Genomic DNA, 20,695 nt, shown 5'->3' with positions numbered 1-20,695 from the left:
CGATATTTCAAAATGTATCATGAAGTAATCCATCAACATCGTCATACATGTCAGAACCATCATCATTACTGCTTGGGCATGGAGTCTTTCTCGAGGAAAATCCTTCCTCATGGAAAACTCATTTGTTGTATCCATGAACAAAATCATTAAAAATTAAGTGGTCTTTCACCACATTCCTATAATTCCAAAAACAATTAGCGCACTCTTTACAAGGGCATAATATTTTATTTCCTTGGGAAGCTTGTTCAAATGCTTTATCAAGAAATTTATTCACTCCTTGTATGTACTCATCAATTGATCTTCGAAGGCCCATCCATCTTTTATCTTCGTCATCCATTAAATTACTTTTATCCTATATGACACCAAAACAAATAGTATAAAATTGGTTTATATACTCTTAATAAAAAAAATCAGATAATAAGATAGAAAAAAGTCACTTATTGTCAAAATATATGGATTTCATTGCTGCAAAATTTTAAAAGAGATCACTACCAACCAATAAAGTTGTTTGACTGTTTCTGCCAGAAAAAATCTAAATTCACAATAAATCATTCCACAAGGATGTTAATAACTTATCTTACATAAGGTATGTCCAATAAATTAATATCTTAAAGTAATCAGCAATACAAATGATCCAATTACTTGTCAATGGCAAGAGGCAAGGTATGGCCCCACCAGAAAAAAACCACTTGTTTATTAGGCAAATGCAACAGGGCAGACAGTAACAACACATAAAACTAACAGATAAAATATGATCGATAACACAAAGAGTCAAGTAGCAACAAATAATAAGAAAGCCCTTAATGTAACACCATGCTCGTATAGTCTGCCGATAGTATAAAACGACAGACCATGTATTTTGATGCTCAAATCCTTCCCGTTAGTCAGATCAAAAATTTTAACTGAAAATACCTCAAAAAACCCTAAACAAAGTTTAACTTGTTTTTTCATACACTAACTAGATAATTATAGTTTTACAAACTAGAAATTAAAAAATTTATTATATAATACAAACAAAGGACAGAGTAAATTAATGGGTTTATATGAAATCTTATCAGAGAAAGAAAGTAGAAGAAGCGGTGAAATACTTTTCCGGCGAAACAATAGCGAAAGCGAAAAACCACAGAAAATATCGAACACAAAAAATACTGATAATCTACATCTGAGATTTCCTTATATCAGCCGAAATGGTTGTCCTTCATCGGAATTCCTTCGTTGGCAAAACAGTTTGTCGATGGCGGATTTGTCTAGGTTTGAAGACGAGAGAGACGAAAGCTTTAGATGGTCAGATTTTGGTTCTGATGAGAGAGACGAAGGTTTCTAAGTTTTAAAGCTTAATTAGTAACCCTCGTTTATTTTTTTGTGGGGTCGTCATTTATTTTTATTTTTTTTAATAAATATGTAGGAGGAAAATCAGGGAGGGAAAAATAAACCGTCCCAATAAATATTTTATTTCAGAAAATCGTTCTCGCAAATAACCCTATTGTATCGCCTTATTAAATCGTCCTCAGAGCTTCATTTATGGTGACGGGTACTATCCTATTGGAACGGTTTTGCTTCAGAAGTGTACCAAAAGCATTTTCACTTTATTGGAACGATTAAAATCGTTCCAAAATACTATCTATTGTAACAGTTCTATAACCGTTGCGAAAAAACTGTTCCAATAGAACCATTTTTTAATAGTGAGGGTCGCACCTCAAGAGACATAATATAGACAACTTACCTTGACACATGAGTCGATGGTTGATTTTACGACTGGGACCTATAATGTATACGTTTTTACTGTTATTTCAAAGCTCCCGTTCGTTCGAGTAGTAAGTGTAAATGATTTATGAATTTAAGGTTTTTGCCACTGTCAGTATACAGAATTCTTTACAGCATCGTAACCGTATTGCCTAATTTAAGGAAAATGAAAAAAATAAGTTCGAAAAAATGGTTAACCTGCAATAGCAAATAAAACAGTAAACTCATTACTTATGTCAATTTACTCTTTTTGACTTGGTCAAAAAAATTTAGTGGAGTAGTATCATATCTCTCAACGAAAACATTTCATGTAGTACCTTTATTTCAATTTAGATACACACAATTTATTAATATGTTCCAAAAAGAATTAAATATTTTATAATTAAAAATATTAACATTAAGCTCTTTATTTTACCTATTTTATGATTAATGAGAAGCATAATCACACATATATTATGGGCCTATAAAACTTTTACCCCTTGAGTTCTTAAAATCACTAGTTTTAATTTATTTTTTAAACTCCGTATTAAGTCAAACTACTTCGATCTAAATTGAAATTGAGGTAATATATACTATAACTTATACATATTGAAGGATATTATATTGGAAATAGAAGAAACAATAACATAGGACCGAACTCCAGAAAAATATCTAGTCTCCCATGGCTACAGACAATAATGAGGTAGTCACCGATCTCTATCCAACTTTCCGACTCTACAAAAGCGGCCGCGTAGAACGTTTCTAAGAACAATTCAACGTATTCTACGTTCCCCCATCGTATGAAGACCCAGCCACGGATGTCTCATCCAAAGACATCACAATCTCATCTCACGTTTCTGCTAGACTTTACCTTCCAAAAAACACCAATATAATTACTGTTAACGAAAAACTTGCTGTATTAGTATTTTACAATGGCGGTGGACTTGTTGTTGGATCGGATCTGCTTTCTTCAACAAGATGCACCGTTTCCTTAACCATTTGGTTTCTGAATCAAATGTTATTGGAGTCTCTGTAGAGTACAAGCTAGCCCCTGAGAATCATTTGACAACGTTATATCAAGATTGCTGGACTACCCTTCAATGGGTTGTTTCTCACAGTGAGAATGACAACTTCACCAACACTAGTAAAGACTCATGGTTAACAAGGTATGCTGATCTTAACAGGGTGTTCATTGCCGGGGATAGCGCTGGAGGTAATGTTAGATATTTTTTTCCGTCCACACATTTTCGTTTTAGACTAAGTGGGTGTTTGGACATAAGAATTGTAAAATTCCAAAAAAAAAAAAAAATTTAAGGAAAATTGTATTTGAAAATTAAAGTTGTATTTGGACATGAATACAATCTTGGAATGCCTTTGAATTTTCGCGAGTGATTTGAAGTCAAATTTTGAAAAAACAATTTTTTGAAGTTTTTCAAATTTTTAAAAAAATTTAAAATTTTATGGTCTAATACTAATTTCGAAAACAAGTGAATTTGTTTTGAAAAAAAAGCAAAAATGTTTGTATGGCCAAACGGCCCCTAATATTCTCTTCAAAAATTATTTTATTGTCTCATCCTCATTTTTACTTGTAATGACATGACATGTTGGGCTCACTTGATATAAAAATTCATTCGAGAGGTAATATTATAATACACGTAGAACTCTTACCACTGTACTTTGCATATGTTTTACTTATATGTCAAAAGTCTGCTTTAATTTCTTGAATTTTCTGTCCATTCATTCGTCAAGTAAAATTTGATAGAAGGAGTTTCTTGTAATTGTAATATATTTGGTGTTTTTAATTTTATTTTTAAAACTAAAATTTAAATATAAATGTATTTAAGTTTAAATTTAAACAAACATTTTTTTGAAACTAAATAAGATGCTATTCTGAATAGCTTATTTTTTTCACTCTATAAATTCATGCCTTCTTTGTGAAGTAATCAAAATAATTTACAGTATATATAGTATTGTTTACCCTAAAATCAGATAACAATTGAAATTATACGCGATTTTAAGGATATGTGATATAATTTGGCACAAATTAAGAAGATAAATATTAATATCGAAATTGGCTTTAAAAAAATAAATGCAAATCAAACGAATCGAATAGCCTTGGCCCTCGAGTTCGATCACCCTTAAACCAAGTGAAGTTTTAGTTGATATAAGAACAAAGTAACAAGATAATGAAAACTAGAGAAAGACAATATATTGCTTTATATTGCGTGAATATGATGTCTTTTACAAATGGTCAGACCCCTTTATATAGTAGGGGAATTACGCTTGATACAATTCTAAATACAGTAAGAACTCTCATGATTAACTAATTAATCGGTCTCTTCTTGATACGTGCCAAGATTTCCGCCGTGATCCTCGCCCAATTGCAGATATTTTGGCTTTCCCTTATTTGGCTCGGTAAGCTTCCCTCGATGTTGTTCGATCTCTATCTTGCTCGATCTCGATCTTGGATGATCTCAATCTCGATCAGTCTCTGGGTCATAAGCTCGGTAATCTAACTTCGCAACATGGTCTGATATAACATGAGGTCGAACCTTGGCCTGCCACATTCCAGTCTCGATTAGTCATACAAAAAGGGCAAGCCCGATTTTGACCGTATACAGATAGTCCACTCATTTCTCGGAGAGAAGATGACGAGAAACAATATGAACTCTTCCAATCTGTCTCGATGGACTGTGACGTAAGCAAAGAACCCGACTATGACGTCAGCGACAAGTGGATACTGAAACATCCCGTCGGTTCGGGTACCGAGGCATTAAATGTTTGTCAGTTGTTGTCGGCCACTACCGATTCTGAATCGTTACCAGCTACCTATAAAAACCCTAACCTTTCCTCATTCAAACTTTTACACTCAAAGTTCTTCCTACTCTTGCTTTTTCATCAACAAATCCCTTTCATTTACAATTTTCACACCCAAATTTCTTGAACCCAAATCAGACTACATATCATGCCAAATCTCTTTTCTCTTGTTCATCAATGGCTAAAACTTTCAAAACCGTATCGCAAAAGGAGACCGCTTCTTCATCGCGACCCACCGGTGGTGAGGCACCGACGAGCCCCACCTTGAGGAATTTGTTCCGATAGGGTGCCCAAGCGTATATGGATCATCACCAAAGACATCCTCAAAAGGGTTTAAGAGAAGTGTAACTGGGTGGACAAGGATGTAGTAGTTCCTTCTTCTGAGGAATCGATCACCACTCACGTGGAGGGGTATCTAAGTGTTTATACTTACCCCTTCATGATGGGTCCCTTAGACCCCATCATCGTTGCTTTTTGCTAGAGGTACGATGTTACCCTCGACCAAATTTACCCTTCATTTTGGAGAATAGTCATTCTCATTCGTTTCTTCACAAGCAAAATCGAGGGATGTCCCTTCACCCTCGATCACCTCATGCGCCTTTACAATCCTGGGCTCTATCGAGGAGGACTGATTAAGCTTTCCCGTTGCGCCAGTAGGGCCCCGTTCTCCAGCATAGACGAGTCTTGGGATCGAGTCTAGATGGGCCAATTTGTCCGAATAAGGACTTCAGACCTGATCCTCGCTGAAGACATGTTGTTCCCTGAGAAGTGGAACATGAAATGTAAGTACATTTCACCTTGAATGTTTAATTTGATGTTTTTACATTCTATCTTCTTTTCTCATCTATGTTTTGGTGTTGCAACTGTGGCCCAGATGCCGACACCAATTCCGGAACTCAAGCAATGGGTCGAAGGCCTAGTGTCACAGAGACCCTATTCTGAATGTGCCTGGATGGAGTTGTCGAACGGCTGATGAGAGGCCCGTAATCGTGGTAATTTTCTTCCCTATAATGGCTATCGCCTACACTTCTTCTCAAACTTACTCATCCTTTTTCTTTTATACGTCTCGGGAAGGATGTTGCAATGAGATCGCCATCTGGTAATGAAGAAATCCTTCCTCAACCACCTGTTCCGAATCAGGGCTAAGAGAAGAAGAGGCAAGAGTCTCCGGGTTCCCCAGGCCCGGAGAAGAAAAGACTGGCGAGGAGGTCTCGCAGGCCCAGGGGGTGCTATTGTTATGCCTTCAGATTCAATCTGTCGATTAAGGGACGAGTTCGAAGAAAAACAGGAAGAAGACAACTCCCAGCTGGTGGCCCATGTTCGGGCCAATGCTTCGACACATACCTCCAAACCGGAGGAAGTTGACGAGGGAGCTTCGCCCGAAGTTCCTGAACCAGAAAGAGTTGAGGTCGCTCCGTTCCAAACTAAGATGATCGAGGGAGAAATCGGAGGCGAGGCTTCTCGAATAGCTGAAGATGTTTTGAGGGACGATCTCGGAGGCGGGGCTTTTATTAACGTACTTTTCATGCATTGCATTCATATGCATTGACCCGTAACCAGATGACATTATATACGCGTATATATGTATGTATATGGGACATGGAAAAGGTTATGGCAATTATATACACACCACCACTTGATCAGTTAGTATACGTTGATGATTTTGTCCACAGTGACCGATATGATATGATGGGATGCCCTCAGAGGCTGATGATGTTATGAAACATGTACTTATGCACGACATGACATTCATACGCATATGCATGATACTATAATTATTTCATGATTTACAAAGTTATTAAGACTTACAAGTTGAGTCATGTACTCCATATTTCTTTTATGTCTGTTATGTACTTATTTATATGCCTTACATACTCGGTACATTTTTCGTACTGACGTCCCTTTTGCTTGGGGACGCTGCGTTTCATGCCCGCAGGTCTAGTTAGACAGGCCGAGAGCCCTCCAAGTAAGCTATCAGCTCAGCAAAAAATGTTGGTGCACTCCATTTGCTTCGGAGTTGCGTGTTTAGTTAGTATGATTTAGACATGTATTGTTTGGTATGGTAGGACTATGTCTTGACCTTTATGACATTTATGTACTCTTAGAGGCTTATAGACATATATCGTGTACGTAAAAGATTGTACGGCATTATCGGCCTATGTTTTGAGTTATAAAGGATCATGTTGTCCTATTAGGCTGTATGTCATGTGTATATGATGATGTAATAAGAAAAATACGTTACGTTGGTACTCGGTTGAGTAAGGTACCGAGTTCTTGTCGTAGCCCATCTGTTTGGGTCGTGACAGTTGGAGTCGGTCGAGTCCCAACTCAGGACTGCAAGAGAGAAGGCCTTGATGCAGGTCAAGTAAATCAAGAAGCTTCAGTCTCAACTGGACTTGGCTATCTTTGATAAAGCAAACTTGGCCAAGGATAAAGCAAACTTGGCCAATGAGCTTGAGGCGGCTAAATCTGAGGTGGTCGTGATCAACACCTAAGTTGATGCCAAAGTGGCCCAATATAAGGTTGATGTCGAGGCCTCCAAGCGAAGGCCAGGAGCATGGTGGATCAAGCGGAAGTTGGCCTTTCTTGAGGAAGACTCCGAGAGCTTGAGCTAGTCCGAAGACGGGGAAGATCCCGAGGATGGAGATGCTACCTCCGATGAAGACCAGGCTGCTTAGGCCTTTATATTTTTGGTTTTTTTGTATCTTTTTTGAGGTCGTTTTGGCCGTTGTAAATTCTTGTATTCGGTCGATCTGGCCTTTGTAAAAAGATTGTTTAAATATATACAAGGCTTTCTATCCTTTTCAGTTTCTTAAACCTTTCCTTTGTTTTATTGCTGATGTTTAGAAAGGCCGGGGTGCCTTAGCACAAAATAACTTAAGTTGTGTACGTTTGAACAAACCCTACCTTTACACTATTTAGTTTTGAGGCGTTTTGGGTTCAGTGTCATCGGGAACTTTCTCCTGAAATAAATAATTCAATTTGTCGAGGGTTTGACTTTATAACCGATTACGAAAATTTCAAAGGCATATTTTGTTACGGTTCTTAGACGTCTATGAGCCGTATAAATATGGTTGTGGCCCAATGGGCTTGCTTCCCTGATTTACCCAGGCTTGCCTAAGATAACAGACCTCGAGTGGGTATGGCCTTGGCCTTTAAAATTCGGGGGTTTCCTAATAGTTCTTGCATCCTCGATGTTTTAATAACTCGATCTACCCGAGTTCATTTCTGGATGGTAGTCCTCGAGTGAGAGAGTGACCATCCGAGCTTTGGTTATACTAGGCCCTTGAGTTCGTTTCTTTAAGAGGTCAAAAGTACGGAATCGTAAAGTGAAAATTTTTCTAAGACATAAAATAGTTACAAGGAAAGTACTTCTCTTTATTCTTGTCAAAAATATTCATACATGCGTACATGTTTTATGCCAGGGCTCAAAACAATCTACGTGGGCACGGTTCGTTCGACCGTTTGGCCCTTACAACAAATCCTACCTATCGAGCCCCATCCATTATGAAATAACTTCCTTGCTAAAGCAATTCGACATTCGAGGGTAACCTCCCCCCCTAGTATTCGAGTTTGATTGTAGAGAGGCCTTGGATACTGTAAACACAGTCTTGGATACCAATTCATGATGGCCCTTTGATTCTAAGGTAGCACGATCCATCGTTGCCTTGTTAAAAACCTTGCCGTAAAACCCATTTGGGACAAAACCGGTCTAAGGAAAAAAAAAGTGCAACGCATGCTTTCAGACCTAAAGACTTCGGGTTGTATCTTGTCGATCACCTACAAGTGTTAGTCAAAAGATAAAAGGAAGTGGAAGGGGGTCATACCTTAGCAGTAGTATCGTTTTAGGTGTGCTACATTCCCATTGCTCAGTAGTGGTTCCCTGTTCAGCATTCTGAGTTTATAGGATCCTTTCTTAGTGACCTTGAGGATCTGGTACGGTCCTTCCCAATTCAGACCTAATTTTCCTTCATTTGGATTTTGGGTATTAAGGGTGACTTTCCTTAGCACTAAGTCCACTACATTGAAATATCGAAGATTGGCCCTTCGATTGTAGTACCTTTTGATCTGTTGTTTTATGGGCAGCCAGTCGAACGAGGGCGGCTTCCCTCCTTTCATTTAATAATTCTAGGCTCGTATTCATGGCCTCGTCATTTGATTCCTTTGTTGCATATCGAAACCTGATACTCGGCTCTCCGACTTCGACCAATATTAGAGCTTTGACACCATAAACCAACAAGAATGGGGTAGCCCCATTACAGGATTTCGATGTTGTGCAGTACGCCCAAAGAACTTCGGGCAGAATTTCCTTCCACTTTTCCTTAGCATTGGATAGCCTCTTCTTAAGATTTCGGATGATGTTTTTGTTGGTTGATTCAGCTTGCCTGTTCCCGCTAGGATGATAAGGTGTCGATGGGATTCTTTTGATTTTGTGATCTTCAAGAAATTTGGTTACTTTGATGCAGATGATTCCCATTGTCATACATAATTTCGGATGGCATCCCGAATCGACATATGATGTGGTCCCAAATGAAGTCGATGACCTCATTTTCCCTAACTTTCTCGAAGGCTTATGCTTTAACCCACTTAGAAAAATAGTCAATCACAAATAAAATGAATTGAGCTTTACCTGGTGCCCATGGAAGAAGGTCAACGATGTCCATTTCCCACTTCATGAACGGCCATGGCGACAAGACCGAATGGAGTAGTTCCCCGGGTTGGTGAATCATCAGTGCATGTCTTTGACACTTGTCACATTTTTGAACAAACTTTTTCGCATCCTTTTCCATGTTGATCCAGTAATAGCCGGCTCTGATTACCTTTTGGATCAATGATTTGGCACCGGAATGATTTCCGGAAGTGCCCTCATGAACTTCCCTCAAGACATACTCGGTATCACCCGGTCCCAAACATATCTCTAGTGGACCATCGAACATTCTCCTGAACAAGGTTCCATCTTCGGACAAGGTAAATCATGCTGCCTTTATGCGTAGGGCCCTCGATTCTTTCGGATCTGAGGAAGCTTTCTAGTCTTCAAATAATCTGTGTATTTATTTCTCCAGTCCCAGGTCAAACTCGTAGAGTTTATCTCGGCATGACCTTCTTCGATGATTGACCTCATGAGTTGCACGACGGCCCCTGAATTGAGCTCGTTGTCCTCGACCGATGACCCTAAGTTTGTGAGCGCTTCGACCTCACTATTCTGATCTCGAGGTACATATTGCAAAGTCCACTCCTTATATCGATGCAGAGTTACTTGTAACTTATCTAGGTATCTTTGCTTTCGCTCTTCTCTAACATCTAAGGTCTCGTTAACCTGATTTACCACGATGAGGGAGTCGCATTTGGCTTCTATCACCTCCGCTCCCAAGTCGTTGGCTAGTTCAAGACCTGCAATTATGGCCTCTTATTTGGCCTCATTGTTAGTTAATTTCAAACTTTTAATAGATTGCCTAACCACGTTGCTTGTGGGTGGTTTTAGAACAATACCGAGTTTGGACCCTTTTACGTTCGAAGCACCGTTCGTAAAGATGGTCCAGATTCCCGATGATGTACCCGAGCTTACAAACAACTCGCTTTCGACCTCGGGCACTAGGGCCGGTGTGAAGTCAGCCATGAAGTCTACCAAAATTTGAGACTTAATGACTTTTCAGGGACCTACTGATTTCTACGGCCCATTTGGCCAACCGCCTGAAAGTTTGGGTTTGTGCATAGTATTCCAAAGTGGATAAGTTGTTTCAACACATATGGGTTATCAAAGCGAGCGCCAATTTTTCTAGGTGGGGATATCTGGTCTCGACCTCACCTAAAGTTCGATTAACATAATAAACAATAAATTCCGTACCTTGTTATTCCCGAACTAAGACTCCACATACCGCTATCTCTGATACTGCCAAATATAAGTACCACTATTCGTTTGCCCTTGGTGTATGAAGCAGTGTTGGCTTGATAAGTATCGTTTAAGCTCTTCCAAGGCCTATTGACATTCTGGAGTTCATGCAAAATTATTTTTCTTCTTCAGCAACGAGAAAAATTGGTGGCTCTTATCTGAGGACCTTGAGATGAATCGCCCCAGGGCCTCTATGCGCCCGGTTAGCCTCTGCACAACATTTATGTTGTCTACTATCGTGATTTCCTCGATAACTTTGATCTTGTCGGGGTTGATCTCAATCCCTCAGTTAGATACCATGAACCGAAGGAACTTACCTGACCCGACCCTGAATACGTATTTTTCTGGATTCAGCTTCATGTTGTACTTCTTCAATATACTAAAGGTTTCCTGCAAATACTTCAAATGGTCCTCTGCTCACAGGGACTTTAACTAACATATTATCAATGTAAATTTCCATTGATTTCCCTATTTGTTCTTCGAACATCGGATTTACTAGGCATTGGTAAGTGGCACCAACATTTTTTTAATCCAAAGGGCATAATGTTATAGTAGTAGGTACCATATTTAGTGATGAACATGGTCTTTTCCTGATCATCCGGGTCCATTTGAATTTAATTGTACCCGGAATAGGCATTGAGAAAACTGAGGATCTTGTAGCCAGTCATGGCATCGATCATGTGATCGATATTAGGAAGAGGAAAAGAATCCTTGGGGCATGCTTTATTTAAATCCTTGTAATCTACACACATTCTAAGTTTCTTCCCTTTCTTAGGCACTACTACTACGTATGCTGACCATCCGGGTTATTTTACTTCCCGGATGGACCCTATTTTAATAAGCTTGCTTACCTCATCTTTGATGAAGGCGTGTTTGATCTCGGACTAGGGTCTTCTTTTCTGCTTCACCGGTTCAAGCTTAATTTATGGGTGGTGATTTCCAGTGGGATTCTTGTCATATCGAGATGGGACCAAGCAAACGGTCCATGTTAGTCATAAGAAATTGAATAAGTTTTTTCCTAAGCTCGGGGGTTAACCCCGTGCCTAGGTATACCTTTTTATCGACCTGATGCTCGATCAGTGAGACTTGCTCCAGCTCTTCTACTGTCGATTTGGTAGCGTCAGAATCATCAGGGACTATGAAGGGCCAAGGAACCCCGTAATCATCGTCTTCGTTAGTACCATGTTCGTCCTATTGGGTCGAGGCTAGCATTGATGATTGCTATTTGGCCTCTTGTTTCGCTGTTGAACCAGAGTACTTTGTCGATGAGAGTGTTGATATTGGAATTACTTCATCAACGGCTGATGAACATCTCCTTTGCGGCGGGTTGTTCCCCGTAAACCGTCTTTGCCCCCTCTCATGTTGGAAATTTTAATACCTGGTGAAGGGTAGAGGGCACTGCCTTGATGTTGTGGATCCATGGCCTCCCGAACAGGGTGTTATACCTTATGTCGCCCTCGATCACGTAGAACTTCGTCTCCTGAATGGTCCCGGCCACGTTTGCCAGCAACGTTATTTCTCTCTTAGTAGTTTCGCAAGCCATGTTGAATCCATTTAGCACTCAGGCAGCGGGTATGATCTGGTCCTGTAGGCCGAGTTGTTCTACGACCCTCAATCGAATGATATTGCCCGAGCTACTTGGATCAATTAGCACACGTTTAACTCGAGTTTTATTCATGAGTACAGATATTACCAGTGCATCATTATAGGGTTGTGTGATTCCTTCCGCATCCTCGTCATTGAAAAACAAAGTCCCTTCTGGCATGTAATCCAAAGTTCGTTTTCCCTCATGGTCGGCACTTTGGTGTGTTTAAGCATTGGACCTTGGGGAACATTGACTCCTCCGATGATCATATAGATGACATGCTGGGGTTCGTCTTGTTCACTTTGTTTGTTGGAGTCCTTGTTTTTGAAGTGATTCATAGCTCGGTTGCTCAGGAACTCCCGAAGATGCCCGTTGTTGAATAACTGGGATACTTCTTCTCTTAATTGCCAACAATCTTCCGTTCTATGGCCATGGGTGCCATGATATTCGCACCTTTGATTGGGATCTCTTCGAGCTGGATCGATCTGTAGAGGTCGAGGCCATCTGGTATCCTTGATGCGTCTGATAGCTGACATGATGGCTGTGTCATCGACATTAAAGTTGTACTCTGATAATCGAGGTGCTTCATTGGGTCCGATAGGCTTGTCAAAACCGCTCTTGATCATGATCCCTCGAGAGCTCTGACCTTGATCACTTCTCCTTTTAATCCGTACGGGATTTCGCCCAGGTCCGTTGTTCCTGCGATATCCACTATATGGCTAGTATCGATCTCTGTTTGATCTTGGTTCTCGATTAATATCCCTTTTAAATCTGTCGACAAGTCTGATATGATAAACGGATCCGGAAGTGGCCCCAAGTTGATTGTCCTCGACCCTGATCTTCGAGTGATACTGATTGTGCACATCGGCCCAAGTGACAGCTGGGTATTCTATCAAATTCTACTTCAACTATTGTAAAGCCACTGAACTTCGAACGTTGAGGCATTGAGTGAAAGGTTGAACAACACAATCGTCAGCGACCGGTGGCAAGTCCATCCGTTCCATTTAGAATCGAGACGCGAATTCTCTGAGCATCTTGTTGTACTTTTGTTTTACCTTGAAAAGGTCCGACTTTCTTGTTTCGACCTTGATGTCCTCGGCGTGTGCCTTTACAAAAGAATCTGCAAGCATAGCAAACGAGTCAATATAATTAGGTGGCAAATTATGATACCATATCATAACACCCTTCGACAGGGTCTCTCTGAATTTCTTCAGCTGGACAGATTCGATCTCGTCATCCTCTAGGTCATTTCCTTTGATAGTGCATGTATAAGAGGTTACGTGCTTGTTCGGATCATCGTCCCATTGTATTTTAGAATCTCGGGCATGTAGAACTTCTTGGGGATTGGCTTCGAAGCTGCACTCGGTGGGAAAGGTTTTTGTAAGTACTTTTTGGAATCCAGTCCCTTCAATATTGGTGGTGCTCCCGGGATTTGATCAACCCTGGAGTTATAAGTTTCCACCTTCTTGGCATTTTCCTTGATCTTGTTTTCCCCTGACTCGATCCTCTTTGTTAGTTCTTCGAGCATCCTCATGATAGCAGGATTCGTCTTCGATTCTTTCTCGCTCGATTTCCTTAAAACTGATTCGACCATGTGTACAATGTCCTGGGACAACTCGAGCTCGACCCTGCTTGGCGTGTGATTCTGATTTTGGAGTTGGGCTATGGCTGCCTATTGGGCCAGCAACATTTCGAAGATCACTTGCAGGTTGACCCTGCCATCCTCGCCACCGCATACACTTTGAGAGTTGATCGGTTGTCCCCGCAGACGCTGCCCTCGGGGTCGACTGCCAAATTGGCGTTGAGTGCTATATGTGAGCTGATGTCGATTGAATATACAACCGGAACTCCATCGAGGCCAACCAGGGGTACGTCGTTCCCTGGTGCTATGTTATCATTCTCGCCATGGTGGCCAGAACCATTGCCAACATTAAGGGGTGCTGACTGAGAGTTCGACATTCTGATCCTGGAATCAAAGATACTTCAAAGAACAAGTGAAAAATAGTGTGTTATGAAAGTTTGTACCGAGTAACCACTATTATCCTTAGCCCCATGGTGGGCGCCAAACTGTTTACTCTAAAATCGGATAACAATTGAATTTATACGTGGTTTTAAGGATATGTGATATAACTTGGCACAAACTAAGAAGATAAATATTAATATCGAAATTGACTATAAAAGAAATAAATGCAAACCAAACGAATCGAATGGCCTTGGCCCTCGAGTTTTATCACCCTTGAACCAAGTGAAGTTTCAGTTGATATAAGAACACAGTAACAAGATAAAGAAAACTAGAGAAAGACAGTATATTGCTTTGTATTGCGTGAATATGATTTTTTTACAAATGGTCAGACCCTCTTTATATAGTAGGGGAGTTACTCTTGATACAATTCTAAATACAGTAAGAAATTCCATGATTAGCTAATTAATCGGCATCTTCTTGATACGTGCCGAGATCCTCGCCCGATTGCGGATATTTTGGCTTTCTGCTATTTGGCTCGGTAAGCTTCCCTCGATCTTGTTCGACCTCTATCCTGCTCGATCTTGGCTGATCTCGATCTAGATCGGTCTCTGGGTCACAAGCTCGGTAATCTAACTTCGCATCATGGTCAGATATAACATGAGGTCGAACCTTGGCCTACTACGTTCCAGTCTCGATTAGTCATACAAAAAGGGCAAGCTCGATTTTGACCGTATATAGTATCTTGATGAAACTTGTCTGTTTTTTCCTAAATCATCATAGAGTAACATCTTTTTATTGAAGTTGTTTTCACGCCTCGTATACCTAATTTCTTCTTACTTTGTGTTAGTATAATTTTTGTAACAGGCAATATAGTTTATCACATGGCCGTGAGAGCTGGTAGAGAAAGCTTAAACGGAGACATTAAAATCTTGGGTTCCATTCTTGCTTGTCCTTACTTTATGATCCCAGTCGACAACGCCAATTTGCAGGACAATGACGCTTATAATTTGTGGATGACCATCTGTCCAGAATTGGAATCTGGATTATCAGCAACTGATAGTCCAATGATTAATCCACTTGCTGAAAAGGCTCCTAGTCTATTAGGTTTAGGCTGCTCGAAATTGTTTATGGGTATAGCTGAGAAAGATGTATTGGTTCCAAGAGAAATTATGGTTAAGTTTGTTGAAGGTGTGAAGAAAAGTGGGTGGAATGGAGAGTTGGTGTTCGTTGAAGTTGAAGGAGAAGATCATTGCTTCTTTATAGAGGATCCTGAAACTGAAAAAGCTAAAGATTTGATACAGCGCTTTGCTTCTTTTATCAAACAAAAGTAATGAGTTTTAACTATAATGTTGTAGATTGTGTTACTGTCTGATTGTATGGTCGTTTTAACTTCTGTCATCTTAATCTCTATTTTAGCTTGCAAAATTTGATTTATAATCTTTTTGTGCACATTCGTTTGCCGGCATTCTTTTTGTACGTTTGTAGTAATTAATACCCACACTGCACTTGTGATTTTTCATTCATGTTTCCTCTAAATACTTTTATAGATTTTTTACAACATCAGCTTAAATAGAGAAGAATAAAGTACTATTCATGGCAAGCCTAATAGGATACTCGAGAACTAACATCCTAGTATAATAGGTTGAATTATAGGGTCAATTACACAAGAATCCCTTCAGATTCAAACGGATGAAACCAATTAAGGAAAGAAATTAACCAAACACTTTGTGCAAAGTACGCAATTAGGGGTGAATACATAAAAGTTTATTAAAACAGAATTTTGAAATGCACGATTTGTATAAATGAGGTAAGGAAATCAATTGACAGCCAGTAAATCAACAGTCAGGGATTTTGTATGAATGAACCGAGTCAAAAAGATAGGAAAGGTTTTTAACTTAAGGGAAATCAGCAAACAATGGAAAGGGAATCAATCAGACCATATTCAGAGGGAAGTATGAACTAGTCACAAATTTAAAAGCCAATTTAAAGGGAAGTCTATCATATATAAGGAGCATACAAACATGTTAAGCATGAAAGAAAAGATTGTCATGTCACTGTAACATTAGTAGAAAAATCCAGAGTAGAAGAGTTTAGTAAAAAGGTCAGAATCATATGAAAATAAGGAATTGGTCTAAAAGAGTTGGGGGGTTTGAAATAAGACCCCTAGTTCAGGCAAATCGTAAAATCAAACTTGGCGGAACCCCCAAATTCTAGGGTTTCCACCTTGAATCAAGTACAAAGATGAGAAGGCAAATAGTCGAAATAGGCTCAGAGGTTTCAGAACTGAAACCTCTGGTATGCTTCTTTCATCAACAGAAACTCATGAGAAAACATGATAGCAAAATAACATGCAAACACAGTAGAAGAATTCAAAGAACATAATGGAAAATACTGATAAGAACAGTAGAAGAAGCATACTTAAGAGGTTTTCTAGAAGAAACTTAAACTGGGCTCAGTAGAAGAAAAAAATAGTAAAAACACTTAAGAATACAGTAGAAAAATATAGTAGGCAGAACATAATAGAACATGGTAGAAGAAAATACTAGAACATAGTAGAAGAGCATACGAGAACATAGTATAGAAAACACAGTATAAGAACATACAAGAACGGGGTATAGAAAACACAGTAGAAGAACATACGTGGTAAAAGAAAAACATAAGAACATAGTAGAGGCAAATACACACAAAAGAAAAAGGAGAGAAAGTCAGAGAAATACTTAAACATTTTCAGAAAACCCTAGATCGGAAACGAAGCAGTTTTGAAAGTAATTTTTGAAAGAAAAGTTAGGGAAATCGTTTGAAAACTCAATGAGAGCACAGATACACAACGGATCTAAAGAAATCGGAGAAAACCTCGAATGGTTATGGTTTCAGAAGAACCCTAGAAGTGAGATAGGCTTTGAAAGGTCACCGTTCTGAGTCGGAGAGGTCAGAATCAGGCTCAAATCACCATGGTAGGCCGGAGCAAGGCCGGAGATGACCGTGGAACCTCGAGTCGGCAGAGGTTTGGGTGTAAACCTTCAAGGTCAGGCCTTGAATCTTCAGGTATCAGGTGCGTGGGAGCAAGAGGAGGTGGGTATGAAACTCCCATAGCCTGAGAAGCCATGGATTCCGGTGGGTTTCAAGGTAGAAGTGGTGGTAAGAGGCGGTTAGGGTTTGGGAATATTCAAGAGAGTTTGAGAGAGTTTGAGAGTTCAGAGGCGGCTGGTTAGGTTAAATGATTTAGGGTTAAGGGGTGTTGGTGGATTAAAAAAGAAAATGAGGGATTGTGGCCATTGATCATTTTGATCAAATGATCAATGGCCTGGATTTAATGGGGGCCGGGCGGGTTGAACTTAACTGGATCAGGGGCGGGTAGTTTAGGAATTGTGTTGGTCCATTTGAAATTGAAATTGGGGTTAATTTGGGGGTTGATTTAGGCTAAAATCGAAATAGTTAGGGCTAGTATTTAAATAGCCACTTTTTTCCTTTTATTTTATAAAAATAGTAAAATAATTTTTGAAAACAAATTAAAGGTAATAAATTAATTAATAATACAAAAATATTAAATTAAAAATATTGGAATCAATTTTGTAATTATAAACGCAATTAAATCTTAAAATATGCTAAAATTGCAATTATGTGCAATTTAATTTTAAAAATACTCAATAAATTTGTAAAAATGTGCAAAAATTACCTTAACTATATTTTGGTATAAGTATGAGAATACAATAAAGGAGTTACCAAAAAATGATAATTTGGGATATAATTATTGATTTTTTTCTAATAAAATAAGGCGATAAATTGATTTAAAAATCTTTTAAAAATTGAAAAAATAATGAAACACTTGGAAATGCTTATATATGCATACATATGATATTTTAAAAGTATTTTGCATATGAAAAATATATAGAAAAAAATTGGGTATCAACACTCTTTCAACTCAGGTGGGGCCATACGATATGGCGGAATAGAAATTGGCTGAGTGCCTCGAGCCAAATCAATGCAGAAGTCAATATCCCTGTCGGGTGGCATATCCAGCAGGTTTGAAGGAAATACCTCAGGAAACTTACGAACAACAGGCATAGAATCAATAGAAGGAACCTCGGCACTAGAATCATGAACATATGCCAAATAGGCCAAACACCCCTTCTCGATCATACGCCGAGCTTCATATATGAGATAACACTATGGGTAGAATGACCATGAGTCCCTCTCTACTCTAAACGAGGCAAGCCCGGCAAGGTTAAGGTCATAGTCTTGGCATGACAGTCCAAGATAGCATGGTAAGGTGATAACCAGTCCATCCCCAATATGACATCGAAATCAACCATGTCTAGAAGTAACAAATCTACACGAGTCTCAAGATCTCCAATCACAACTATACATGAATGATGGACATGATCTACCATAATAGAATCACCCACCGGTATAGACACATATATAGGAGCACTCAAAGAATTACTAGGCATGACCAGATACGGTGCAAAATAAGATGACACATAGGAGACGTAGATCCTAGATCAAATAGAACTGAAGCATCTCTACTACAAACCAGAACCGTACCTGTGATAACTGCATCGGAAGCCTCAGCCTTAGGCCTGGCTGGAAGAGCATAACATTAGGGCTGGGCCTCACCACCCTGAACTACATCTCTGGGATGGCCTGTTGCTGGCTGGCCTCCACTTCTAGTGGCCTGACCTCCGCCTCTAATACCTATACCTCCACCTCTAGCACTTCTACCTCTACCTCTAGCTGGCTGAGTGGGTTGTGGAACACTCGGTGCCTGAACCATGGCACGGGAACCCTGATGCTGAGAGCTGGTCGATGCTCGAGGGCAAAATCTAGTGATATGACCCATATCACCACAAGTATAACAAGCCCTCGGCTACTGAGACTGCTGACCCTGATGACCTGAATGACCACCCCAAAAACTTTGGAGCGGTGGTGCACTGATAGGAGCTGATGGTGCATTGTACGACTGCTGATCAGAATACTGCATATGAGAACCACGACCACCTGAAGTGTCGTGAGAAACCTGAAGTGCTGACTGAAAAGGCCTAGGATGATGGCCTCTACCATACAAATCCTTACCTGCAGACGAGGCGCTACTGAATCTGCCTGAATGACGAGGCCTCTTGTCAGACCCCTGGCCACCTCCCTACGATAGAACCATCTCAACTCTCCTGGCCACATTGGCTGCCTCCTGAAAAGAAATCTCACTCCCCGTCACTTTGTCCATCTGAAGTCGAATAGGCTGAATGAGTCCCTCAATGAACCTCCTCACCCTCTCTCTCTCCGTGGGAAGTATAAGTAGAGCATGATGGGCCAAATCAATAAACATGGTCTCATACTGAGTAACAGTCATAGAACCCCACTGGAGACGCTCAAACTGGCTCCGATAGATCTCTCTCTGAGTGACAAGAAGAAACTTCTCCAGAAATAGCTGAGAAAATTGCTCCCAAGTCAAAGCTAGTGACCCAACTGGTCTAGCCAAACAATAATCCCTCCACCAAGTCTTGGTTGATCCAGATAAGCGAAAAGTAGCAAAGTCGACTCTATTGGTCTCCACTATCCCCATGTTCCTGAGAAACTCATGACAGCTGTCTAAATAATCCTGGGGATCCTCAGAAGATGCACCATTGAAAGTGATAGTGAATAGCTTGGTGAACCTGTCCAATCTCCACAAGGCATCGACAGACATAACTGCTCCATCACCGGTTTGAGCTACCACACCCAACTGAACTGCTCCAACTGGCTGAGCTGCTGGAGTCTGAAATTAGGGAGCCATCTACTTCGGAGTGCGAGTAGCAGGAGTCTGGGCTCCTCCATCCTGAGAGATGTTGGTGCTACAGGAAGCAAGCCTGCCCGGGTGACACTCTCCATAAGGCCCACTAGACGGTCTAGAGCATCCTGGAGTACTAGGTAGCAATGAACTCCTCTAGGACTTGAGCTGGGCCTATCGGAACTGCCTGGGTCGGAACCTCATCATCAAATTCAACCTGAGACCCCGCCGTTGGTGCTGCTGCTCTGGGATGAGCTTTGCCCCTACCTCGACCTCTAGCACAGCCTCAACCTCGCCCTCTGCCCCTCATGGGAGCTGCTGTTGGGGGCTCGGGCTGCTGATCAGTGGATGAGGAAGCGCGTGTTCTCATCATCTGCGAAAGAACATAATAGAAATTCAATTAGCATAGAGAAACCAAACCTCACGACAGGAAAGAATAGATGTAAAGTTTTTCCTAGCTTTGTAGCCTCTAGGGGATAAATACAAACTTCTCTGTACCGATCCCTCAGACTCTACTAAGGATGTTTGTGAATTGTGAGACCTATATAACCTAGAGATCTAATAACAACTTGTCACGACCCGAAATTCTCACCCACGGGAGTCATGATGGCGCCTACTAGTGAAATCTAGGCCAACCAACCATTTGAACAATTTACTTTTTTCCATTTTTAATCGTTAATCAATTAGGAACCAACAGTTTATAAACATCGGAATTTAAACAAGCGGAAGAAACAAATAAAACCATTTCAATATTTCTAATATAATTTCTTAAACAAATACTACCCAGAACTTGTGTCACAACTTCACAGACGGTCTAGGAATACTACAATCAAGGTCTGAAAAATAAATGCAACACTATTTCTGAAATGTGTAAATGAAACAGGATGAAAGGATAGAGGGAGACGCCATGGCCTGCAGACGCCTGCAAGACTACCTTGGATCTCCATATGGACT

At 40.2% G+C, this 20,695-nt stretch overlaps 1 pseudogene; it reads left to right on the top strand.

The window, feature by feature from the left end:
* Positions 1 to 2,352: 2,352 nt before the first annotated feature.
* LOC107764339 (hydrolase 3-like) lies at positions 2,353 to 15,426 on the top strand (annotated as a pseudogene).
* Positions 15,427 to 20,695: the final 5,269 nt, after the last annotated feature.

Source organism: Nicotiana tabacum, chromosome 7 (genome assembly GCF_000715075.1).
Source record: "Nicotiana tabacum cultivar K326 chromosome 7, ASM71507v2, whole genome shotgun sequence".
NCBI classification, from domain to species: Eukaryota; Viridiplantae; Streptophyta; class Magnoliopsida; order Solanales; family Solanaceae; genus Nicotiana; species Nicotiana tabacum.
The sequence above is the reverse complement of the archived record's forward strand: the minus strand, read 5'-3'. Positions and strand labels throughout refer to the sequence as shown.